Below are 27,293 nucleotides of genomic sequence, written 5' to 3'. Positions count from 1 at the left end.
GCGCCCTTTCTTAAGTTGGGAGGGGGGGGTACTGGCGCGTGGGGCGCGCGCCGCGGGCTCTGATTGGCTCGGCTGGTTGCGCGTCACGCGGGGGGCGGGGCGGGGGCGCTTCTCACCGCGCGGGGCGCCGGGGAGGGCGCGTGGGCCGGAGCCCGAGGCGCTAGCGCGGCGTCCGGGGGCCCCCAGGAAGGGAGCAGTGAGGGCCAAAATAGCCATGGTGTCCTAGGGAGCAGCGCCCGTAGTGCCCAGGCGCCCCTGGGGCCCGCCCGAGGACGCGGGCCTCACGGGCTGAGGAGAAGCAGGGAGCCCCCGGCGCCCACGGTGGCTGCGGGCTTCCGGCGCGGCGCGGGAAGCCCGGGCGGGGGTGGGGCGGTGTCCCGCTTCCCGAGGAGGAGCCCGGGCGCGCTGGAGCCTGGCCGCCCACGCGGACGCACGTCCTCCCCCAACCCCGCAGACTCGAGGGAATTCTCAGATCCGCAGGTGCCAGGTGTCTGCTGGACGGAGGGGACTCGGCGCAAACGAGGGGCCAGAGTCACGAGGCCACCCAAGAGCTCTCCTGTGCGTGTCCAGCGACAGCCTAGTTGTAGGCAGTGACCTTATTCAGCAAGACCCGAGCTTGAGGACCATGAGGATGGAGTCATCGCGAAGGCGCCCCGTCGTAAAACAGCGCCACGTCCTTGTAAATGAGGAGGGGTGGGCACAGTGTCCACTTTCCCAATTTGAGACCGCTGTCCTGTTTCTTAGAGAGAACAGATAATGTACAGAAAACCCTCAAAGGGAGGAGCAAATTTGTTTCAGAATTTATCGATGGCTCATAAAAACAAGTTCAGAGAGATTTTGATGCACAGCTACAGACTGAGCTGAGTTACTGTGCATTAAAAATGGAAATCTTTATTTTTTTTCCTCTCTATTTTTTAAGAAATCTTGTTGCAAGGTCATTAATCACATTATCCATTCTACCAGAAACAAATGGATTTGTCACTTGTGCACAGAAGCAGAGGTTGATTCTGAAAACAAATTGTATCAAAATAAATGAAATTATTATGATAATATAAAATAGACTGCAGTGATTAATCTCTAGAAACCAAATTCTGACCTGCTTTGCACTTCAAACAATAGCTTCTGTTATGTAAATAGTTGTGGGGTTTTCAAGGACAATGTTGCTAAATTGTAAGAAAAGTTCTATTCATGAGAAGCTCTTCAAGGATAAACATTAAGAGACAGGAAACTTGGTCTAGCCACTATCCAAAGCAGAGGACAATGGAAGTAACTGATTCAGGTAAGAATAACCATCAGTGGGAAAGGTATGGGGTGGAAAATGGGGGGTGATGAGTAATGGGCTAATATCTTTGTTGGTTGGCATCATAAGGAAGAGTCAGTTTGACCTTGAAAATATAACCTTGAGTAGACTCATTCTTCCTGCATCCTTACTTCAGCTCATTGAAAACTCAGAAAGTTCAAATAAGCCCACTTATGCACAAATGGCAATAATGAAGGCAGTGAGGTTTCAGAGCGCTTTTCGAAATGTTATATTTTAGATGACCCCACAAGGCACCAAATCCAGACATGTTCAGAATTCTCTAGATAATGATTTGACTTTTAAATTTTTCACTCATAGATTTGATATTCTTTTACTTGTAGACCTAGGTAGATCTTAATTGGATGTGACAATAGATTATTATTTTTCCTGTATTGCTCCGTATATCCCTTCTTGACACAGATAATTCATATTTGCAACTTCTTGCATAGAGGTTTGTTCTTTTAATAATTAAATAAAACCAAGTGTATTTCTAGAATTCTAATTTCCTCCTGAACAAAGAAGGTGGTATACAAGAAGACATAAAAATAGCATATATCCCAAAATAATTACTCCTAAATTTCTTAAAAGAGATTCCAGTAGAAGTGATCAGTGAAATTGCCAAATCCCAGATGGAAAGACCCAGGCATTGGATATGTTATTCTCTCTGGAGGCAGTATAATTAGAGGGTTTAGTTAGCAGGGTATATGCTATTTAGGGTTTTATTTTGTCTTCCTGATGCAGTGGGAAATCTGCTAGTTTAGGAATGAGAAGTTTGAGTCCTAATAGCAACTGTCACTAGCCACTAAGTGGTGTTAGGCAAGCCATTTCTCTTCTCTGGTCTTTAGTTTCCTTGCATATAAGAGAAAGGGAATTAGGCTAGACTCTTTAATGGTCCTACTGGCTCTATTCAAGGGCTTGGTATTTTGAGAAAGAAGGAATTGTTGTTCCGTGTGGCAACCATTTCAGAACATTGTTTTCTGTTTGTGTTATGAACTACCTGTAGCCAATGGTGAGTCTGGAAAGACAGGCAGGTTTTGTACTACAGCAAGAAAACCTTCACACAAGCAGATAATGTAGCTGTGGTTGAAAACTGCTCTCAGCAACATGGACGCTTATCCTTGATTCACTCACAGCACAGCCATCTTATCTACCTGTATGATCCTGCATGTATGACTCAGGCTACCCAAGAGAATGGCTGTGTGAGTGGCAGAGACCAGGGCCCACAGATTTGCCTCCACTTGAAAAGTCGTGCAGATCTGCAGCAGTGAATCAGCGCCACCTAATCTCTTAGTGTAACTGATGTTGCAGCCTAGTAACCACCCACTCATTCACTATGTCTGCTGGTCCCAGGTCAGCTGAGAGCCCAGGATGGACTTACACCATGTGCTGGGAATCCTGATGAGCTCATTCCGCCTCCATTTTATTGCCCCATCTGTTTGGCTCCCTCATTTTCTCACATGCATTTTTATCTTGGTCTTCTGGGAAATGTGCTAATTTCCACCATGGTGTCAGAGGATCCCATCATATACTCTTTTACATTTCCTCCTTTATTTCTCGGTGCCACTTGGGAAGTCAAGGATGGGGGTGTGAGCTCAATAACAGAATCCAAGGACAGCTTCCTGCAAACATGACTCAGGAACTGTCCTCGGTGCTGAATTTCAGTCAGAAGGGGGAAATAAGAATGGGGAGTGTGTGTGTAGGATTCAGTGCAGATACCACAGAATTTGGAGGCCCCAGAAGATCCTGACTAACCCTTTTTTATGTATAAAATGCTCAGAACCTTTCAAGAGTGTATTTTTCACTAAACTGAATTGCCTGGGAGAGTGAAAAGAGCTTTAACTTTGGAGTCAGACAGGCTCTTGTTCAGTCCTGGTTTTATAACTTGCCATTTGACCTTGACAGAACCTCTCTGAGCCTCAGTTTTCTCATCTCTAAAATTGAAGCTAAATTTACTGTCAATTATTGTTTCCAGGCTTGATTGAGGTAACACATGTGAACATTTAGCTTAATAGCAGGTGCACGGTAGACACTAATGACCCCCCTTCCCCCCTTTTCTCCACCGAGGCCAGGCTTGAATTATGTAATTTCTATTAGGAACAAAGTTAAAGTTTTCATTTATTTTCTATAGTATACTTTATGACCAAATAAGGCAATAATTCTGAGAATAGGCCAGCCTCCTTGGAGGAATGACAGGTCATGAGAACTTCAGGAAAATTTACTAGTGTCTTCAACAAGAGAAAGGGATCCCACTCTGTAGGATTTTTAAAAAGGTAAAGCATGGTATTATTGAACTCTAATCAGAGAATTCACTCAAAGTGAACAATTTCACATTTATGCTAACAGAGTAGAATACTAAACTGTATCCAGGACCCATTGAAAATATTTGCAATATTTAACATTTTTAGTAATTCTGATTTTGTGTTTCTGTGAGATCTAATAGACATATGCTCCTCAGATAAAATAAGTTTTCTTTCTTCAGCATATCGGGTTCTTTTTGAACTTGGGGACTTGTGAGATGAGACTTTGAGTTTTGGGGAGTTTTCTGCACAGGGTATGATCACATGTGGTTGGCAAGGTATGATTTTAGGGATTTGGTTATTAATATTACTCAACTGACCTCAACAAATTCAAAAAGTCTTGATGGCGTCCTCTGGTTTCAAGCAATGTAATCAATCACTAGATAAAACAGGGATAATATCTTAGCTCAGCTTTTTAATGTAAAGGATAGAAGACCAGGGATGGAAAGAAGCCAAAGAAAGGAACTTTATGAACTTGGTTTGCTTTGAGGACTTGTAAGAATGTTGTCTTAATTTCCCCATATTAGGAAACCCTGACACCATCTCACTTCTACAATGAATTGCAAAATTGGCCTAATTCTTATAAATATTTGTAGATCAGTATCTCCACATGATTTAGGCACACAAGTAGCTTGCATGAATCTTTGAAAGTGAGAGTTGGAAAAGATTTTATGGAAATTTGAAGATTTGGAAACAGTTTAAGAAAGATGAAAATGTTATATAGTGATTAACAGCAGGTCTAAGGCCCTCTGATCCCCAGAAAAGGGGTCTTTTCTATACCATTCTGTAACTTGTACATCAAACCATTGAAACAGGTCTTCCTTAAAAATTAACAATTTGTCATTGAGTCCAGTGGCCCTTTCTTATCGTTCTTCTGGAACTTATCGAAGTCATCAATATTGTTGGTTAATTCCTTTTTTTTAAAGTAAAGATTCCTATTGTTGATTTCTGTGATGTTGAATTCTTCTGAGTTTCTTTCTATGTTCTGGGGTGACTTGCCTTCCTGTCCTCCTTTTATCCTTCCCTCCCTCCCTTCTTCCTTCATTCTATCCTTCCCTACTTTCTTCTCTACATCCTCGTTCACTACCTATGTCCAAAGCTGAGTGGTCCATACCTCTCTCCTTTTGCTATACTCTCTACCTTAATAGTTCTTTTAAGTGTTGTTAGTGATATTCCTGATCTATATTCAGCTCCAGAAGATAAAAAAGAAAATCATCTGCATGTTGGACATCTCACGGATTCACTGCCAGCACTTCTAACTCCCTGTGTCCTTCACTAAAGTCATCATTCTCTTCCTCATGCCTCTTCTATTTCTCCTATGTCATTATTTCTGCATCATCCAGATTCAAAATTTTGGATTCATTTCTATCTCTTTCTCTACCCTCAGGTCTATTCAAATTCTAGCCAGTTCCTGAGTTCTACGTCTACTTTTACAATATGTCAGCTCTCTTCTCACTGCTACAGCCTCGTGAGTTTTGTTGCCTCCTGACTGAGCTTTCCAGCCCTACCACCTCCGTGTCAGCTTACGTTCTGTTGCCAGATCAAGGTTCCTGAAGGACCCCACTAAAGCACTAAACTCCCCTCCTCAGAAACCTCCAGTATCTCCCTGTACAAATTTGTAAAATCTTTAGTCTTCATCATTTGCCCCTCCTACCTTCCTATTCAAACCTATTTTCTACTGTAAAACTTGACTTCAAAGTAAACTGTTGTCACCTGCTTTTCAGTCTCTAGATTTGGGGCTCAGCTTACCTCCTACATCTGGAATGAACTTCCTGCCATTTCTAGAATCACAAAACCCATTCATGCTTTAAGACTCTGCCTACCTATTACCTTCTCTAGAAATTACACCCGGATTTGATTCGGTCTGAAATGACTCTGTAGAGGATGGTAGGTTATTGAATACCCTTTCTCTTCCTACATTCAGCCCTATACTGTAATCATTTTTTATTGGACCACAAGCTCCTTAATGGCCATATCTAGGTCTGTTGTACTTTCTTCTTTCCTTAAATATCTGTTGGATGTCTTTGTGTACAATCATAGTTGTAGGAAAGAGAAAAAGGGTTTCGCTCACCATATAATCCATTCTGTGACTCTGTAGGAAGAAAGTCTTTGTGTTAGACTGAAAGGAGATATTTTCATGAGAGGTTGGGAATAAGATTAGCCCTTGTAAAGGATAACGTGAAGGAGAGGGAGTATCAGAAGAGAGGGTAAAAGACAGGAAGATTGAAGTCATGGAAAAAAATAAAATAAGTAGTTAATAATCTCTGACTTGTGGTCCTCTGTTCCAGATCTGTTTGCTGTTTCCAAGGATACCTTAAGATAAATTTATCTCATTTGTAATAGTTATCACTCATCTGTCATCTACAGTGAAGGACAAGGGCATTATTTTGGCCAGATGACCAGAATAGCTACTTATAAGAATGAACAAAGTGAGTAGTAACAATATTCAGTTTTTAATTGAGCAAAGGAAAGTGGGAATTGTTGTCTGAAGTGTCTACACGTTCCAGATTCTGAAATCTGCCTATCTGGAGTGCTCAGATGGAAGTGTCACAGAAATGATGGTGGTGGGGGTTAGTTTTTTTTTTTTCTGCAGGCTTTGCAACACCACTTGGTGGGGGTTAAGTTGAAATTATAAAAGAACAGACCTCTGTCCCAGCACTATCAAAGGTTCTGAGTCCACAGAGCAATTGCAATTAGAGGGTCAGAGTCAAAACTAGTTCTCCAGTGATGTTGATTCTCAACAGATTAGGTTCAGTGCAGCCTTGGGCTTTGAAATAAAATTTTTATTGGCCCTTTCATCTCACCTGAATCATTTATTCTGCCTAGAATCCTGATATTCATCCCTGAGACAGCTTTTTCCTAGCTGGATAAAGGTGCAAAGAGGCTGCATATTTTAGATTGCTAATCAGAGAGGAATTGTACCATTACCAGCCTCCATCAGAAAAACAGGTTCTTCTGTGTTCCAGATGTCCCGTTGCCATCTCAGCTGAGCCCCAGACCACATGAAGTGAATTAAACCCTTCATGTACGTGGCTGCTTTTGTGGCAGAGATAGCAGCATTTTCTATCTAGACTCTTTCTTCTTTTTCTCTGTGATTCAGTCCAGCTAATGAACAGCCCATCTGAGCTGAAAGGGGGTAGAGGGCATTTCCCTTAAATTTGGGCTGCCCTAAATAAATCAATTCTCCAAATAAGATATTTTTCCTCTTTTACAAGAATGAACTAAACAATCTTCATTTAACTTCAGAACCCAAAGAATCCTATCTTTTGTGGAAACAGATACTGTATTATGATTGTTTTAAAGTCTAGCTTCCTACAAACTACATAAGGTAGTAAAAGGGTTGAGAACAAAGGCTTAATGCTGTATTGCAGCCTTGAGTCTTTGGGTTTGACAGATAAGGTCAATTTAATGCCAAAAAAAAATCCTCATGGCATATGAAAGCAAAAAGAATCTGAGTCAATGTGTGATATTTTAGGTCAAAGCTTAGACTTCATTCTTTTTATTGTATTTCAAATTTTTCTTTTCCATCCTGGCTGTAAAAAGAATCCTCTGAATTTCTAAATCCTCATAACAAAATAAATATGCACTAAGTATGTGACTTGAAACTGCAGCTGATGTTTTGATGTTTAATCTTTATCTTTAAACCAATAAATGGTACCATGAGTACTGGTTTGAAAACCACCAAAGCCAGGGGGTATAAAGATTGGGGTGTGTGTGTGTGTGTGTGTGTGTGTGTGTGTGTGTGTTTTGCTGGGGGCGGTGATGGGTGAGTAGTAAGGTGGAGAGATTGTCATCTCCTTTACCATAGAAGTAAACCTTAATCTTCAAAGTATTATTTAAGTGCAATTCACAGTACTTCAGATCTTGAGGGAGGTTCCAGTAATCGAGTCAACTGGCCGAGAAATACTCAACTGGTAATGATAAAGGACACTTTGTTTCTGTGTGCTTCGGTGTCTCCTGCACTGGATTAGTGCCTGGCATATTGTTAAGTACTCAAATATTTGTTGTAAAAGGTGTGTTGTTGTGCGCGGGGGCCATATGCTTCACAAAATATTACTCCCGTGAGGAGAACTAACTTCTTGATCCAGAAGGTTGCTTGATAGCCTAATTGTGTCTGAAAATTACAGGCAAGAATACTATATTGCAATTTTAATTATGCACTGGGAATGCCTATGTCTAGGAAAAAGCAACAGAAACAAAAGCCCTCCAGCATCAACTGTCTTTTGAGGAATTAGAGGATGGGGGATGGCTTCTCCCCGAGAATTGAAACCTTAAAAGGGCGACCTTTGACGGAATAACCCCCAAGAGACTTCTCCACTGGAGTCCACCTCAGCTGTCCTCTGTACATCATAGCAGACCATATGTGTGTCATTCTCATGGAACCTCAGTCACCCCCCAAGCCATGGAGTCACAAATGCTTCATATGGAAAATACAAAGCAAGAGTTAGGATGTCCGTGCGCCTGCAGTGTTGCTCATGTCCTGGTTGCCATAAATTGAGAGCTGTGATAGTTTCCTTGGGGAATCTTGGGGCTGTCCTGGGTTGACCAGGAGTTATTTCTATGATCCTCCCAAACTTGTGGGCCAGTATTGGTAACTGTAAGACACTAAGAGCTTGTTTGTCCTCTTTGGCCAGATTAGAAGTGACCCCATTGAAGTTTCGTTGAATCATGGCTCATCAGTGTAAGCACATGCCTTTAGAGGACGATTTTGACAAATCTAAAACAGAAAAGGGTTTGACAAAAGCTAGCACGTTGACCTGCTCTGTGATTAGTATCTGAGCTGACAGATTGGAAAAGAATGATATTGTAACTCAATTTCATAAAATTCTTTATTGTTGGAAGAAATGAAAAGAAACCAGGAACATAGGTGGTGGGACAAGGGGAAAGCTGGGCCCAGTGAGATGTCACTTTTTTTTTTTTTATACCTGCAGAAAGACCAGGGAATATGGTTTAAGAATTTCTGGTTGTAAAATAAGATCTTGGAGGTCATGTCAAATGGTTTAATGATTTAAAAGCTCAGCTTGAACCTTATTATATGATGACAGCTTTAATTCAGACAGAGCATTCTAATCCTTGGACACAACCAATACTGAACATGAAATTCATTGTGGAAATTAATCTAGTTCTCTATGTCATTATCCCATCCACTGGATGAAGAGAAATTATGAAATCCTCATCTTTAGGGACTTAAGCCAATAAAAAATCAGCTCCCTTGGATGAGCCAATGTGGCTTTCACATTCTATCTGGTTAGTAGTTCCTTACTATCTTTCCAGGCTCTTTAAATGCATTAAAGGATTTTTTAAAAATCCAGCTTTTGTTTTCAGTGAGAGGATTGGTCCTGACAACCTAGTTTCCTGACTCTCATTGTAACTAGTTATATTAAAAAAAAAGAGAAGATGAATAGATTTCAGGAGGCTGTGAGGATATTACATTGCAGCTCTTTCTTTCCCTTTACCACCACCAAAATGTACCCAGAACCAAAAAAAAAATTTAACAAAGTAAGTTGGAGGGAACCTTGGGTATCATTTGGAACAACTCCCAGATTTTACAATGGAGAATACTGAGATCCAGAAAGATAAAAGTCTGAACCTGAGATCAAATAGTTGATTTGGGTACAATTTGAACACAGAACTTCTGACTGTTCATCCACCCTGTTCTCAGTCTCTCACCTTGACCATTTCTTCCTCCTTGCTCTTCTGCAAGGCTGTCCCGAAGACCAGGTGAATTATCTTCTCTCTGTCTCACCTGTGGGCTACAGTTGTTTTTATTTTGGGTAATCTCAAATAAGCTATTGTAAGATAATTGGAGTCCTTGAATTGGAGGGGAGAGATGGAACAGGAAAAAAAAGTTTGAAGAAAAAAATGGCCTCAAATTTCCAAAATTGAACAAAACTATAAATTCATAGAGCCAAGAAGCTCAGTGTACTCCAAACAATAAACATGAAGAGAACTACACCGATTTCACATCATACTCAAATTTCTTAAAACCTAGAGATAAAGAGGAATATCTTAAAAGCATCCCGGGCAGGTGGGGAGAAGAGAGAAAGAGACACTATGTGCAGAGGAACACAGGTCAGAATGAGCAGAGTTTCAGTTGGAAACAGTGTAAGTCAGGAAAAAAGGACTAAATATGTCAATGTAAAATCCTATGACCCTGGGGAAATACCTTCCAAAACTGAAAGTAAAATAAAGACATTGAAAATGCCATATACACACACACACACACACACACACACACACACACACACATACATACATACATATCTCCCACAGCACATAGTAAAGGAAATTATCTTCAGACATTAGAAAAATTATACCAGATGGAAATATGGAGCTATACAGAAGAATGGTATGAGTGTATCATGGATGTAGAACAACCTGAATACAGTTTGACCACTGTGGAAAAGAGTTCGGCTGTTTCTGAAGATGTTAAACATAGGCCTAATTTATAATCCAGCCACTTCTTCCAAGGCATTGACCCAGGAGAAATGAAAGCTATGTTCATACAAAGACTTGTACACAAATGTTTATAGCAGCCTTGTTTGTAATAGCCAGAAAATGTAAACAACCCAGTACTCACCAGTAAGTGAATGGATAAATAAATTGAGGTAAATAGTTAGCAATAAGATGAATGATTGAATGATCAATCATTAAATTCATGGATGAATTTCAAAATCAGTATGGCTGAAAGGATCTAGGAAAAAGAAGAGTAATACTCATGATTCCATTTACATAAAATTCTCAAAGTGTGAAATTAATCTAGAGTGACAGGAAGCAGATCATGAGGGAATGGAGGATGGAAGGGGGCTGGGGGGATTACAGATGGCTGTAAGGAAACTTCTGAGAATGATGGATATATTCGTTATCATGATTGTGGTGAGGGTTTCATGGGTTATACACATGTAAAAGCCAAGTTGAACACTTGAAATATGTGAAGTTTAGGCCCATTACACACAATAAAGCTCCATGGAAATTAGAAAAATAGAGCTGTATGCAGAGGTGCACACCTGTAATCCCAGCTACAAGGGGAGGCTGAGGCAAGAGGATTGAACATTTGAGGCCATCCTGGACAATGTAGACCATTTCTCAAACTAAAAATTTTGTAAAAGGCTGGGAATATAGCTCAGTGGTAAAGTGCTTGCCTAGCATGTGCACTTTTTAAATCCCCCTAGTCCTGGATTCAACGCCCAGGACTAGGGGGATTAAAAAAAAAAAGAAGAGAGAAGAAGAGAAAGAAAGAAAAGCTAGTAATTGCTAACTATGTACAAATGGTGCAGGAAAATGGATGGAACTAGAGACTGTTATGTTAAGTGAAATAAGCCAAACTCAGAAGGACAAGGGCTGTATGTTTTCTCTCCTATGTGGGAGCTACAGAGAAAAAGAAAAGAAAGGTGTGGGGTGGCAGGGATCTCATGAAAATCAAAGGGAGATCAGCAGAGGAAGGGACCCGAGATAGAGGGCTGGAGAGAGCCAGAGAGTGTTGGGGAGTGATACTGCCCAGATTATAGTTATGTATATCGTGTGTACAAATATGTAACATCCAATGCCATCATTATGTACAATTATAGTGCACCAATAAAAATGTGGAAAAAATACACCAGAAAGAAAAAAGACATACAAATGGCTAATAACTATGTGAAACAATACTCAACAATGCACGTCAGAACCACTACACACCCACTGGAATGGCTCAAATTAAAAAATACTTAAGAGGCTGGGGATATAACTCAGTTGGTAGAGTGCTTGCCTCCTATGTATGAGGCCCTGGGTTCAATCCCCAGCACTACCACAACAACAAAAAAACAACTTAAAATGCTGAGAGCAACTGGAGCCCTCCTAAATTGCTGACAGGAATGCAAAATTATTCAGCCACTGTTTGGTGGCTACTTACAGAATTTAGCATACACTTGCCATATGACCCAGCAATCCTACTCTTAGGTGCCAACACAAATGAAAACAGTGTTCACATAAAACCTACATGCATTATGTATAATAGCCAAAAAGTGAAAACAGACCAAATGTCCATCAACTGGTGAATAGATAAACAAAATGTAAACTGTCCACACAAGGGAGTAGTACTCAGCAACTAAGAGGAATGAACTGCCAGCACATGCTACAATCTGGATGAACCTAAAAAACCTATGCACTACAACCTGCATGAAACCAAAAAAACCTGTGTTAAGTTAAAGAAACCTGTCGAACAGATGATTTCATTTATATGAAATGTCCATAAAAGGCATAATAATCTACAGAAAGTAGAATATTAGTTACCTGGAGTTGAGCTGGGAATAGGGATTAACTACAAATTAACATATGGGGCTCTTTGGGGGGTGATGGGAATATTCTAAATCTGGATTGTGTTGATGATTGCACAACTCTGTAAATTTACTAACAATAATGGAATTGTACTCTTAAAAGAGGTGGGATTTATTGTATGTAAATTCTGTATTAAAATAAATTATATACTAATCAAACTGGCATTTTTCAAAGCCATCACTGCTAGCTAGAATATAAGGCATCAAGGACTTCTGGTGAGCCAACAGACTTATATATAAATATCTCTCCATGTGATGTGACAGGAAGAAATAGTGGTCCCCGAGACAATGTACACTTCTGTGTGTATGGGAATATGTCAATCCAACATATGTAAATGGTTTAACCAAACAAACAGGCTAAAGATACACCTGGGAAGTCATATCGGCATGTTAGATAAGGTACACAAGAGAGGACTTTTGTAATGGGCCAGTGAGGAAATGTGATTTTAATACAGGAAAACCCAACAACACATTTTCATCCAATAAGCGTTCATTTTCTTCCTGCCCCCTGAACTTGGAATCCTGGTGAGTGATATGAACCAACTATTTTCTGCTCTGAAACACTCAACCACTCACTTCAACCACAGTCAGAAGAGCACAATGGCCCAGCCTTCCCTGGCTCTCCAAGCGTGTAAGCCAGTCGTCCAAGGCTGTGCTCACGCAGCTCCGTTTGTTCTGGAACATTTCAGGTTAAGCCAAGAGGATTTCTTTCTGAAGCAAAACACTTTCAATAAAACTGCAAAGATGAAAACAGTCCATCCTAGAGAAGCACATTGGATAAAGATATGGAATTTTTTTAAAAATTATTCTTTGCTTTTTGCAAGAGGCCAAGGACAGGACCTGCGTTAGTATAAATCCAAAAGAAAGAACAGATGAGCCATTCTCAAGAATTTATTTGGACCTTGACGGGGTTTTTTCAAGGATAAGTACAAGTGATCCTTAGGGAACCTTCTTGACATAACAAAATAAACCAGTTACTTAAACCTATAAAATAATAGAGATCTTTTAGAGCACTTTCTCTCCCCACCCCCTCTCTCCTCTGCCCTCTTTTCTTCCCTCCCTTCCTCCTCTCCCTCTCTTTCTCTCTCTTCCCTCCCCACCTACCCTCAATGAGGTAAATCTGTGAATGAATCCTTCTGGGTAACATTTCCTTGTCTGTAAAATGAAAACTTGCCTGATCTTTAAGGCCCATGAGGGAGCATCTAGCTGGAGAATGCCATGAGATCTATGTGGAGCTCATTGTTGGGGTTCTAGCAAAGCCAAAACTGGCTAATTTTTTTTAAGACCGAGACCAAAATCTTGTATTATTGTGCTATTGATGTAAGAAAGTTGAAGAATTTTTAAATTCCAGTAAAGCAACCTGTTTGTAAGATCTGAGCCCCACCAGAGAGATGGTTTAACCGACTTTTAAAACTTGATTAAAATCTACATCCACCTAAATGAACGCCAACCCTGCCTGTCCATTAGAGCCACCTAGGGGTTTAACTGGTCTGAAGGGGGGACCGTGAGGCATTTCGTTAAGTATTTCAGATAGGTCTAAAATGAGGCCAAGCCTGAGAGCCCTCACTTAGAATGTACAGATATAAAGATAAAAACACTTGAGTCTTCAGATTGTGCTGGCTTCGTATGGGCCCAGCCCACATCCAAGACACCATCTGGATGTTAGGGATATTCCTTCCCTGAAGCCCAGACCTGCCAGCTTCTGAGTGGGTCACACAGGTTGCTGTGTGAATTTGGAAAATGTTGGTTTTATATAAGAAGGGACATCAGTGGAGAAGAATGGGACCCAGGGGGAAGGAAGGAAGAGGGGAGGGAGAGGGGTAGAACTAGGGAATGCAATCAGCTGAATGAATCAACTATATATTAAAATTAATATACATTAATATATATTTATTAATATAATATATTAATAAATTAATATATAGGGGCTGGGGTTGTGGCTCAGTGGTAGAGCGCTTGCCTAACACATGTGAGGCACTGGGTTCATTTTCCAGCACCATATAAAACTAAATAAACAAAGGTTTTGTGTCCATCTACAGCTAAAAATATTTTTTTAATTAATATATAAATAGAAGGAAGACCAACAGAGTAGAGGAAAGGGTATAGGGGAGGGAGGAGAAGAGAGGGCTGGGGTGGTTCTGGGTATTGAAATGGAGAAAAGTATGTCATCTGCATTTATGAATATGTGGAAATGAATCCCACTGTTATGTATTATGATACACTAAAAATAAATATCAGTTTTTGCAAAGCATGTATATTTTTGATATTTTGAATTATGCAAGTAATACTTGCTCTTTGTAAATAATTCAGAGGCAAATACATTTTAAAAATGATAACCCTCCCCCTCCCCTCCCCACCCTCTCTCCTGCACATCTCCTCAGAGACCTAAGGTAAGTCACATGAACAGTCGGATGTAAATCCACCCGTCTGTGTTAATATACATGTACGAGCATGTATAAACACACAAACTCATATCGTGTTTTTGTTCTTTCTTTGTTATACACAGAAATAGATGATTTTTCTGCAGCATTCTTTACTCACTTAATCTATATCATGAGACTCTAGTAAAACCTGGTGGATTAATATCCTCCTACAACCTCACTTTAAATGGCAGCAAAGGGACTAAAAGAGACACGAACTGCAAGAATAAAGAGAACCGCAAAGGAGAAGAGAACAATAAAATCTTGGAACTGGAAAGAAGGAGAAAAAGCTGAAACTGTCTGAGACCAGAGAAATAAAAAATGGACACTGGAGAGAGGCACTGAGCCATTGCTGTCCAGTACAAAATCTGATGAGGATTGGAGTCCCCTGGGACTTCTGAAGGTGGACAGTGTGCAGTTGAGGCGGGAACTGGAAGGATTTACACCTGACTTACCTTAGGTCTCTGAGGAGATGTGCTGGAAGAAGAGACTCTTAGGTCCTCAGACCTCCTCCCCACTGTTCTCCCCACTTCCCAACCAAAGGCTGGAGAAGGCGTCCCCAAATGTGAGCAAGCCCTGGGAGGGCTTGTTCACACACCACTGGTGGCTATGTTCAGCCTCAGAGCTTCAGGTCCCAAGTGGAGCCTGAGAAGTTGCATTTCTAACAGATTTTCAGGTGCTGCTGCTGCTAATCCTGGGGCAAGATAAGGTAAGGTGCACCTTTAATACAGAGAGCAGGAACTCCTACATGAGTACCTGCATGTCTGGGGACTGACCAGAGAGACCCTCGGCTCCCCTCCCAGTAGGGAGGGTCCTGGAACCTTGGCAGCCAGGTACTTGCCCCTGAGCTAGAAGACTGAAAGATTCTCTTCTGAGAAACCTGATGAACTCTGGGGGGGGGGGGAAGTGTATTCTGTTTGGTAGTTAAGGATGCTCCAGAGAAGGGGACAGCCCCCCCACTCCCAGCCAAGTTCTCTACTCTGTACAATAGAAACATCTTTTGAAGATATGAATGACAAGGTTCCAACCAATTAGTTTGGATGCTCCAGGGTCCCCCACCTGTTCGTTTTAAAGCTCCCTGGTGTTGACACCAAGCCACCAAGGCCGAGAATGACTTTCTGTTCAAGTCACCAGCCGCTCTCTCTCTCTCTCTCTCTCTCTCTCTCTCTCTCTCTCTCTCTCTCTCTCTCTCACACACACACACACACACACACACATTTGAGTGTTTCACTCCTGAGTGTAAGTCGACAATCAACCATCATCAAATATTAAGAAGCTCTACTATGAAAATCAGACACCAAAACAAACAGAAGGAAGGAAGAACTCAAAGGAAAGCAGTGACCCAAGGAGCAGAAGAAAATGTCAAGAAAGCTCTATCTTCAGAGATAAAGGAAGGGATCACATCCATGAAAAAAGAACAGGAGGTTACAAAAAGAGCAGAGTACAAAAGAGAAAGAATTCCTGAAAATTAAAAACTACTGTGAGAAAAATGACATTTTCAGTAAAAGATTTGGAATTTAAATTGATAAAATTATCTTTAAAGCAGAACAAAGGGAGAGAGATGGAAATAGGAGAGAAAAGATAAGAAAACTAAAACATCCATCAGGGGCATCCAATATCCGAACAATAGCTATTCCAGAAAGAGAGAACAAAGAAAATAGAGGGTTGTTGAAGAAATAATTCTACCCAGCTACACAGGAGGAAGATGGCAAGTTTGAGTCCTGCCAAGAAAGAAAGGAAAAAAAGGAATCTAAAGAAAAATAGATTGGTGGTTGCTTCGGGCTGGTGGGGAACACAGGGAATGGTTGCAGATAGGATGGGGATTGTTTTGGGGGTGCTGGAGGTGTTCCACAATTCCATCATGATAATGGTCCCACACATGTAAATACAGTCGCACTTGATGTGATGACATTTCAGTCGATGGTAGACCGAATATGCAAGTGGTCCCCTAAGATTATAGCCTAGTGACCTGATAGACGTCTTGGTTTGTTTAAGGGCAGTCTATGGAGTTCACACAATGGTGAGGTCACCTAAGGACAGAATTCTCAGTCCATTAAGCAACTCCTGACTGTATACCAAAAACCACTGAAATGTGTCCTTTGTTGGGTAGACTTTATGGTAAGTTGATTATATCCTTCAGTATTTGGGGGACTATCCCCAGAGACAAAGGACATGAGTTCTTAGGTGGAGGGGATCCACCAGGACTCCAGGCCAGAATAGACCTTCATTAAGACCCATAATTTATATAATTTCAGAATACCGTAGACACAGAAGTTCCTAAAAGCAAAGCCTCCAAGAAAATAAAAAGTCCACCCACGAAGGCTCGGCGACTCGGTGGCACCATACTTCCTAGTAGCAGCACTTAGCCATCCAGGGGAGAAATGCCTTCAGACTTCCAAGGAACATATTCTTAGCCCCGTAGAGAGTCTGGTATTGGGATAGACTAGAGAATGGTTGAGATCTGTTGGCTGATGCTCCAGTGAATGAGGAATATGCAGAGTTTATTCTAAAAGTCCTTGATGCTATACTTTTTTGTTCCAGCAAGAGCATTATGATGCTGATGTGGATGCTGACGTTCAGCCGCTAGAAGCCTGCAGGCTACAGAGCCCAGGCAGGGGACCCCCTCCACTTCTCAGGGCTGTTTTGTTGTTGTTTTCTAGGGTTTTCACCAACCCACTTGCTATAGTTTGAATCTGCAATGTCTCCCAAATGACTGTGTGTGAAAGGCTTAGTCCTCACCTTGGCACTGTTGGAAGGTGGTGGAGATTTTTAAGAGATAGGGCCTAGTGGAAACTAATAGTCATTGTGGGTGTGACCTCAAAGGGACTAGTAGGACCCCGGCTGCTTCCCCGGGCTCTCTCTGCTTCCCACCGTGAGGTGAATGGCTGGCTCCACCACATGCCCCCACCACAGTGTGCTGCCTCACCACAGGCCCAAAGGCAATGGGGTCAACCAACACAGACTGAACTTTTCTGAAACTTCCAAAACTGTGAGCCAAAACAAACCTTTTCTCTTTATAAGTCAATTATCTCAGGTCTTCGTTACAGTAACGGAAGCTGACTTACATACCAGTGTTCTTTCTCAAGTGTAATATAACTGTGTTAAATTTGGGCATGAGCCTAAAAAAGAAAACTCACAGCCAGCAGCAATATCATGTAGAGTTTAAGAGTTCAGACTTCATATTAAACTAACCTATGTTCAAATCCTGACTGCATGGCTCCTAGCCTTGAACTTGGATCTGGTTACCTAACCAACTGAGATTTAACTTCCTCTTCTGCAAATTGGAGCAAATACTATCTTTTCATTGGTTGTTGTGAGGCTAAGATGAAATGCTATCTGTTTAAGTGGTGGACATGGTTCCTGGTACCAGATAGCACTAATAATAATTATTAAAATTATATTAATAATTATTATTATTAGCTATAAAAATGAAGAGGTCCAACAAAGTGATGTAAGTGATAAATCTGGTGGCTTATAAGTGTCAAAGACTTGGATATTTTCAGAGTTCAATTTTCCCTTAATTATATAAAATACCCTAGGTAAAAAAAAAATAATAAACCTTCTTTCTTATTTTTCTTTCATCCATACTGAGACACATTTTTCATTCTACTCATATTCTTTTGGGAAAAAGCCTAATAGCTTATATCTCTATCTGTAGCTATTTCTGAAATGCAGCTTCAAGGTTTGAAAGCCTTCTCTTATCTGTTTCTCATTGTTAACATCATACTTATGGTATCTGGAAAAGATTTGAGTTTACTGTTCATAGGTATGATTTGTCTGTACCAGGCATATACATTAAGAGAGGGCAGAGAGAGAAAATAAGTTTGGAGGAGGATTCTATACAATAATAGCAATTCATGCCTTTGGAGTTTGTCCTTGACTACATTGCAATACTGGAAATGTCTCCAGTAAAATATCTGGTTAGCGTTGTGGAGGTAATTCAGGTACAAATATATGTTGTCAAGAGCTATCTCAATTTGTTTTATATTGCTCTAACAAAATACTTGAGGTTGGGATATTTATTTTTTTAAAAAGAGAGAGGCTCATTTAGCTCATAGTTCTGGAGGCCCAAGAGCATGACTCTGGCATCTGCTCAGCTTCTGGTGCAGGCCTCATGTCAGATGGTGTCACATGAGCAGGTACATGCCCATGAGCAAAACACCAGGGGTCACTATAGCAGGAGCTAATCCAGTCCCTCGAGAATGGAGCCCCTGTGACCTAATTATCTCTCTTTTTTTGCTGGGGGCAGGGCATAGGTATCAGACTGAACTCAGAGACACTCCCACTGAGGCACATCCCCAGCCCTATTTTGTATTTTACTTAGAGACAGGGTCTCACTGAGTTGCTTAGCACCTCATCTTTGCTGAGGCTGGCTTTGAACTCTCCATCCTCCTGCCTCAGCCTCCTGAGCTGCTGGGATCACAGGCGTGTACCACCTGGCCACCCAGCCTAATTGTCTCGTAAAGGTCCTACCACCTCTCAACACCACTATGTGGGGAATGAAATTTCAACGTGAGTTTTGGTGGGAACGGACTGTATCCAAACCATATCAGCAGGGAAAACACCCCAACTAAGAGGGGGCCCATGGAAGCCTGTGGCTTTCTGTTAGCTCGGCCCCTGGTACTCGACATAAAAATAAAGCAGATAAAGATTCTGCTTCAGTCAGACTAGAGGCACATCCTGAGATGGTGTCAGGGCATAGCTGTTGTCTTCAGATGTTTGTAGTCAATCAGGCCATAGAGGCTGCAAACAGAGACAGACAAAAGTGGTGAGGTCCTGCTCTCCTAATAGATTCCATGCCATTCCCCTCAGAGCAGGCAGAGAGGCTGCCTCTTGGCTTGCTCGCATGGGCTTGAGACTTAAGTCTGGTTTCTATGCCGCCCTTTCATTTCCCTCTCAGAAAACAACCCCCAGGCATCACTCCCAGTATCAAGTGATGGTTCTTTTTTTAAAAAAAAATATTTACTTTTTAGTTTTAGGTAGACACAATATCTCTATTTTATTTTTTATGTGGTGCCGAGAGTCGAACCCAGTGCCTCATGCATGCTAGGCAAACGCGCTACCACTTGAGCCACAATCCCAGCCCTCAAGTGATGATTCTTAAAGGGCAAAGGCACACGCCATAAATAGCTCAAAGGAAAACACACACATGCACAAGTGAATAAGGAATTTCAGTAGTGCCAGGAGCTGCCGTGGATGCAGACACTTTCCTGTCCAGATTTCCCTGGGCTCTGACCAATGACTACATTTTGTAGCAAGGCGTGTCTCCAGATATAGGTGTCACCCATGGGGGTTGAGTTACACTCACCCGTTCCTTTGTAATCCTACCCCTTTGCCCTTTGGGGGATGGAATGTTCCATGGAACCTCCCCTTGTGTGTCCCCTATATAAGAATAAAAACCTCCAGTGGCTCTCTCTCTTTCCACGGACCCTTCAGGGGGCAGAGCTGTCTCTGGATTATTGAAGAGGTATTTCTGGGTGGTTGTGTGCTTTATTTGTCATCTTCTTGAGTTATTGGAATGGTCAGATTTTGTGAACCCAGGGTTAGGTCGCCAGCTAGGATAGATGACGACAGTACTGTTTGCCTTTCTTCCAGATGAAGCCAAAATGGTCGAACAGCTGGTCAAGGTCACATAATCAGTATGCTTTGGAGCCAGCATTTGAAGTCACATTTCTCGATTAGAAATGACATAACTCTTCCAAGATGCCATGTTGTATCTCCTAAAACAGCAATGATAATAGCAGATATTTATTAAGCGCTTAACTCTGTGCTAGGTCTGGTTGCCAAATCCTTCAACTATTCAATTTTACGGAGGAAGAAACTGGGGCGCAGACGAGTAATGTTTTACTCCTCAAAACAATGGATGGCCGAGGGAAAAGAGGTCATGCTACATCCCAAAGGGGTGTGGTGTCCTCCGGGACTCCACCCGAGTTTTTCTTTTCCTACTCAACTCCAAGATGTTTTGCCAAATCTCTTATTTCCTTTCGGCATCTGAAGGACCCTTTCCACAAACACCTGTTAGATACCCACTCTGGATGCCACCCAGGCTGGGCGGGGCTCTTACAGGGGTCACTGCAGCAAGAGTAGGGCAGAGCGCTCCGTTTGGTGGCCCCCACTCTGTTGGAGAGCCCTCTGTGCCTTCCTTCAGGTGGGGCCTGTGCTCTGCTTCCTGCTGTGTTAAGGTCCCCTTCTGTCCACGCCATCCACAGCCTCAGTGTTTGCCCACATCCTGAATCATCTTGCAGACTTCCATCCTGTGTCCTTTGTTCCAATACCTTCAAAGTGGGGGTCCTAACTTGTTCGATCTCTCTGCAGAAATCACAACTTCTGTTTTCATTGATTTTTTTTTCTTAGATTCCCTCTAAATCCATGGCCTTCCCCGCTCCCTGAATTCCAGCGTTCAGAACTGCACCGAGCGGTTTTAGAAGGGTGAGTATTGAACCCCATTTGACTGGGTGAGTTCACCTTCCTCATGGGCTTGATAGGTATCACCATCTTTCAACCTCAGAGAGAATCTCTGCTGAAAACTGGTCACTCCAGTCTCTCTCCAAGCCTGTCTGGGCAATGTGTAATTACCTTTAGCAATTTATAGTTATCTTTTTCTTTTTTTCCTGCTGAATGCTCCACTGCCTTCTGTATTCACTTGTTCATTTAGGAAACTGGTAGCTGGGCCTCACGCTGGGAGTTAGAGGTAACAATGAATAAGACAGCCATGGTCACTGTCCTCCCAGGACTTACAGTTTAGTCAGGGAGGCTGAGCCACACAGAATTAAAGCTCAGGATGAACAGTCTGGTTGTCTAAGAGAGGCAGGAAGGATAAGAAGCATGCACCCTTTACTCCAGGGGGCCGGGGAGGACTTCTAGGAGGAAGCTAGAAATGTAGGGGAAGAGGAAGAGTCGGAGGTTCAGAGGTGCTAGAGGAAGTGGCTCTGGGTAGGGAAGAGGTGAGGGCAGAAAAAGCATTTTACACCCCCACACCCCCACATAGGCCTGGTACAGCCATGAATATTCTGTTTTTTGAAGCAGAACCTTCAAGAGAAGTGTCATAAAAAGAGGCTGCAAAAGTCAGCCAAGGTCCAATCAGGCAAAGCCTCCAGCGCCCAAGGAAGGCACCTGGACTTGATTCCTAGCACTCAGGCGGGAGGGTGGTCATGTGATCGATTTGCATTTTGGAAAGGTCACTGGCTGCTGAGTGAAGGGCCCGAGATGGAGGTAAGGAGGAGACTGTGCTGCTCTATTTTTCTCGTCCAAAGTCACTCTGTCCTCAGTCCCTCTCATCCAAAGTCCTCATCCAAAGTCCTCATCCAAAGTCACTCTGCCTCCACAGAGCAGTGCTTCTGGTCCTTGGGCAGTGTCAAGGCTCAGGTCCTACTGTTCCAGGGCAGGGCAACTCAGGCAGGCCCAGTGCCAGAGACCCTGGGCAGTGTGCGCCGCTCCAGCTGTTGGCTTGTCCTTCACCCCTCCTCTGGCGGGGACTCTAGGGCTCTCCAGGAAACTGCTTGCACTCAACTCTCAGACTCAGAGCCTGTTTCTGGAAAAATGGACCTACGACAGGATCAGGAATGGTCAAAAGGAGCCGACTCCAAGGTGGAGTCCACCCGGGGCCTAGTCGGAGGAAGTCAGTCACTGAGGGCGTGTCCTTGAAGGGTGTATTTTGCAGTGGAAGGTGGGTCTCCGGCACCACCTGGCATGCCGTGGCAAGGCAAGGGTGCGGGCCACACAGGGGCCTCCGGCCTGGATAAGGGCAGGGAGTGTCCTGGCAGGAACAGGCTCTCTGACTTTCTTTTCTCCAATCAGAAAAACTCGTGTAGGTTTTACTTTTTCTTAATGTGACACATAATTGTATGTATTTACAGGGTACAGTATGGTAATTGAGATACATGTAAACAGTGTGTAATGATCCAATCAGAGTAATTAGCACCTCTTTGTACTGGGAATCTTCAAACTCCTCTCTTCTGGTTATTTTGAGATATATAATAAATTGTTTTAAATTATAGTTGCATTGCTAGGATTTATTCCTGTTACCTGACTGATGGTGGTATCTATTATGCAGCCTCTCTGTATCTTTTCTAGCAACCTCTCTTGATTACTCTCTGGGACTTGGGAAGTTAAAGGCCCACAGCAATATTATAATGAAGTGAATGATCCTGGTGAAATTGGATGCTTTATAATGAGCAGGCCACTAACGCCTTGGGGAAGACCATAAAAGTCACAGGTGACACTCAGAGAGCCTCCTTGTTATAGTTTGGACCTGGAATGTCCCCCAAAGACTCATGTGCTGAAGGCTTGTTCCCCAGTGGGGGCTGTTAGTAGGAGGTGGGGGCCTAGTCAGAGCAAGTCATCACTGGTGGGAGGGCAGGTCCTTGAAGGATGTATTTTGTCCATGGCTCCTCCCTCTCTCCCCCACGAGCGCCTGCCCCCCTCCCTCCCTCTCTCTCTGCTTTCTGACCATGAGCTGAGCAGCTGTCCTTTGCCATGCCCTTCTGCCTTGATGTCCAGCCTCACTACAGGCCCAAAAAACAATAGAGCCAAGTGACCTTGGACCCAAACCTCTGAGACTTTGAGCCAAAACAAATCTTTCCTTCTTTAAGTCCTGTATCTCAGGTACTTTGTCACAGCCATGGAGAGCTGACCAACACACACTCCTCCACAGGAAATAAAAGAGACCTTTGTCTCCTGTAGGCAGGAGGTAGGCAGAGTCAGGCCCAGGCCTTCATTGTGAGAGCAGCCCCAGTGCTCCCAAGTGGATTGCATGCTCAGCCCCGGCCAATCCACCGTGCTCAGGGCATGAGCTGGCAAGGGGCCAGAAGCTAAGGACTGAGATGGGGTCACCTGGGTGAACGCCCTTTAGAACCTTAAAGGCTCAGGCCCCTCCAACCCCTGGCCCTGCTGCAGGGGCTCACTTCCCCTTTTGAGAGGCTGTTTGAAGATCATGCAAAAATCAGCCTTTCAAGGTGGTGTGCACTCCCGTCAGGATTCGCCTCCACCTCCTCCCCTGGCACCAGCCCAGTATCAAGGGTCAAGTTATAACACCCCGCTGGGAACCAGACACCTGCGAAGGAAGAAGAGCGGCTGCGGCCAGAAGATGGTGTGTGGGTGTTAATTGGGACCTGAAATGTCCCCAAAGACTCATGTGTTGAAGGTTTGGTCCCCAGTTTGGCGCTACTGAGAAAAGGTGGAGACATGAGGTGGGGCCTGATTGGAAGAAGTGGGTCGTGGGGGGCACCATCTGAAGGGTATATCTTGTCCTCAGCCCTTTCTTCCTCTCTCTCTCTCTGCTTCCCAGCTGCCACCACGAGGTAAGCAGTTTTGCACCCAAAACTCGTCATGCCATGATGTTCTGCCTCACCACAAGTGACGGGCCAGGCAACTGTGGACCAAACTTATGGAGCCAAAATAAATCTTTCCTCTCTTACCTTGATCTCAGGTATTCTTGTCAGAGTGATGGAAAGCTGACTGACACAAAGTGACCAAGGAGGGGGACACAGGGCTGGACTGAAGAGAGTGTGCTGATGTGGAAACTCTGTGTGTGTGTGCTGCATTGGACACCATGGCAAAGATCCCGGAGGAGGTGCGAACAGGGGTCTAGGATGGCCCTTGGAAGCTTGGAGAAGGCAAGGACCCACGTGAAGTGAATATAGACGTCAGAACCACAGTGGCACATGTGAAAGGATCCACAGCTCAAAAGTGGGTACTCCCCAGCAGACTCCCTGCCAGCAGAGACCCCCAACCAAAACCAGTGATGTTTAAGTATGTAGGAAGATAGATGCATTTTAATAGCTCAGAATTAATTTGCTTCTCTTTTTATTTTTTTGGAAAGTGGTTAATTTACAGAAATTATCCATCTTAGTTCACTTGAGGAAAAATGCCCCCATCCATTTTTTTTTTCCTGACTCACAACAATTTTGAATGTGAAGTATTTCTGAAAGGAAGTTTTCTTTCCTAAGAGGTTTTAGTAAGCAGATTGTTCAATTTTTCTTTTTCTGAGAAAGCTCTCTGCCACATCTTTCTTGAGAATAAATTTGCTTAATTCTTACCATCCTGGCTGGTGAAAAGATTTACCTTGGATAGCATTGCTGCTTGGTTTTCATGATTCAGTTTTTCTGGCTGGGTCTTGTCATTCCTTTCCTTGTAATTTTCCTTGGTATGCAGTGTGAATCACATGCAAAGCTCTTTTTTTTTTTAAAAAAAAATCATTTTCTATTAGTTGGGCTTCTGAGTAATGTTTTTATTTTGGCAGGTGATGTTTAAGACCACATCAAATAATAGTGCCAACACAACACATTGATAATCCATGGGGCACCATTTTAAGGGCTTCCTATCACCAGCTTATTACATCTCCGCTTCAGTCTCATCTATGGAGTTCCCATCCTACAGTTGAAGAAGCTGAAAGATGAAGGAAGATGTCTTAGGCATAAGGTAGATAGATATCATGGTTTAGGTGTAAGGTATTTTCCAAAAGCTCATGTAGGAGACAATGCAAGAATTTTTCAGAGGTAAAATGATTATATCATGAGACTATAACCTAGTCAGTCTATTAATCCACAAATATGGATTCACTGGGCAGTAACTGGAGGCAGGATGTGGCTGGAGGAAGTGGGTCACTAGAGGCATGCCTTTGGGTTTTATGTTTTGTCCCTGGTGAGCATAACGCACTCTCTCTGCTTCCAGATGGCCGTGTCCTGAGCTGCTTTCCTCCACCATGAAGTTGGCCCACCATGAACTGCACTTCTGAAACCATGAGCCAAAATAAACTTTTCCTCTTCTAGGTTATTTATGTCAGGTCTTTTGGTCCCAGTGACACAAAGCTGACTAAAACAGAAGATAAACTGGGGGCTTCATTTCCAGAGCCACCGAAGCCACCTACCCTGCGCTTGAGATGACGGGCAGCTTAGTCTTTCTCCAGGCAGCTCTAGTCAGAGGGGCATGGTGCCAACAGGTCTGAAGGTTTGGGACTTAGAAGTGTCCCAACTTCATTTCCTGCCCCCAACAAATAACCAAGTAGGAAAGGAAATTTAGGTAAACTGAATCTAGTCCCGCCCCGGAAGAAAGTTGGTTTTCATCCTGGGACTCAGGTCCCATCTATAAAACGAGAGTGCAGACCAGGTCGGGGATGGTGTATCGGTGACGTGAGTCAGTTAATGCCCACAGATGTGGTTTGTTTTTAGGCAACTGTGTGCTGGGGTGTTTTGAATTTGAGTTCCTTTCAGAGGGCCAGACTTGGACTCTTCAGCAGGTCTTAAGCAAGTCTGATTTGAACATTGATATGCTCGTCTGGCCCATGTAGGCTTCGAGGTTGCAAATCTGGGGTTAATTTATCTCTGAGTCCAATATCAATTGTGTTTATTGCCCCCTGCCAGAACTGTGCACCAAGGGAATGCAGGATCTAGGAGGGCAGGATGGCAGAGAGAACAGGAGTGATTCTGGTGGCCCTGCGTGTCCTGGATGAGTGGATGCTTGGCTGGCCTTGCTCTGGACTGTCCACTCCAAGGTGCAAAGGAAGACTTCCCTTCCTATTGTCCCCTTGCACCGACTTGTTCCATGCCCAGCTCTGTGACAGACATAATCAGGACTGGTATTATCTCTCAAGCAATATGACATTTCAAAACACCCAGGCATCAGGTGGACTGAGATAATGTCAGGGAAACTCAATAGGGTTCTCTCAGGCCCTAATGAGAAATACAAAGGAACAAATAAGAGAGACTTTCTATAGAGCCTTTCCCTGAGTGCAGGAGGGGCGGGTGGGGGAAGAAGAAACCCATCAGTATTAAGGGCCTTTTTGAGAGGAGCTAGTGTTATCTGTCTGCTGTGGGAGCCAGGACTCCTTTCTTGGTGGATTTCTTCATATGAGCTTAGGAAAAACATTTCCAGCCAAGATGGAATTAGATCTGCAAATGGCAGTGTGCATGTGTCCCCCTGGCAGAAGAGCCCGTAAATGAATTCCGTTCCTTTTGTTTTGGCTCTCAGCTAGAACACCCTGTCTAAATTAATGTTTTTAACAGCATTACTTAAGCCCTACCAACATTTTACAAAGATCTCCTTAAGGTCGGAACATTTTTAATTGTTCATTTCCACAAAACTTCTCTGGCTCCCAGCAGGATGAAGACATGTGAAGGGAAGCAGAATCTTTCAAGATACAACACATGAGCTGATGTCTTTAAAAAGTTATTACATATTTTTACATTATTGTGACATAAAGTACTTAAGAAACCAAGGCTCCTTGATAAGCTGCTTTATTCTTTTTTTATAAACCATGTAGCTGTGAGCCTTATGGCTTGTACGTACATAGAAGGCACTCAGCGAATGTAAGCTAAATTGGGTTTATCAAATATTTATTAAGTCTTCTACATTTAATTATGTAGTTTTTGCTAGAAGAGGAATCCTACTCTAATAGCTGCATGCCAATGCAGGGTTTGCAGGGTAGACTACTTCCCTTGCTTAATTTATCCCAAATAGCTTGAAAAAAAATATGAAATATGCTGTCATTAACATACGTCATCATGAACTAGACCTGGGCCGATCATTTTTCTTACTTAGTGCAACTTGCGCGTGGTTTACAGTCCAGCTGGCAGAATGCTGGGAGAGATTTTTAAAATAGATTTCTCCTTAATTATCAAACAACGTTAGCCTGATCCTTCACATCCCGGCCGTCTCAGACGGAGCTCAAAATAAGTTTGTGAAGAGTGCAAAGCAAGAGAAAAAAAAAAAAAAAAGAGGAAGGAAGAAAAGAAACTCACTGTGTAGCCAACTGCGTAAAGAGGAAATCCATTCCCACTTGTCTGCGTTTGATTGAACCTGCGTGAACTGCCAATGCCACACACCCGGAGGAGCAGGATTAAAGACCTACAGGAGACGTTTTATAGATCTTCTTAGACAGGTGCTTTTCACACCTCTGCAGTTTATCCAAGGCTCACTTCACAGAGACTTGAAGGAAGCTCTGCCCTTCCTAAGGTATAGGAAG

General features: G+C 42.9%; 1 long non-coding RNA gene across 1 annotated transcript; it reads left to right on the top strand.

The window, feature by feature from the left end:
* The first annotated feature begins 133 nt into the window (after window positions 1-133).
* LOC120887330 (uncharacterized) lies at window positions 134-24,372 on the top strand. Its single transcript, XR_005730533.2, has 3 exons — window positions 134-1,279; window positions 20,687-20,761; window positions 23,760-24,372. It is a non-coding gene; the product is annotated as an uncharacterized LOC120887330 (long non-coding RNA).
* The last annotated feature ends 2,921 nt before the right edge of the window (window positions 24,373-27,293 follow it).

This window comes from Ictidomys tridecemlineatus, chromosome 10, assembly GCF_052094955.1.
Source record: "Ictidomys tridecemlineatus isolate mIctTri1 chromosome 10, mIctTri1.hap1, whole genome shotgun sequence".
Classification (NCBI taxonomy): Eukaryota; Metazoa; Chordata; class Mammalia; order Rodentia; family Sciuridae; genus Ictidomys; species Ictidomys tridecemlineatus.
Note: the sequence above shows the minus strand (reverse complement) of the source record. Positions and strands in the feature narration are given on the sequence as shown.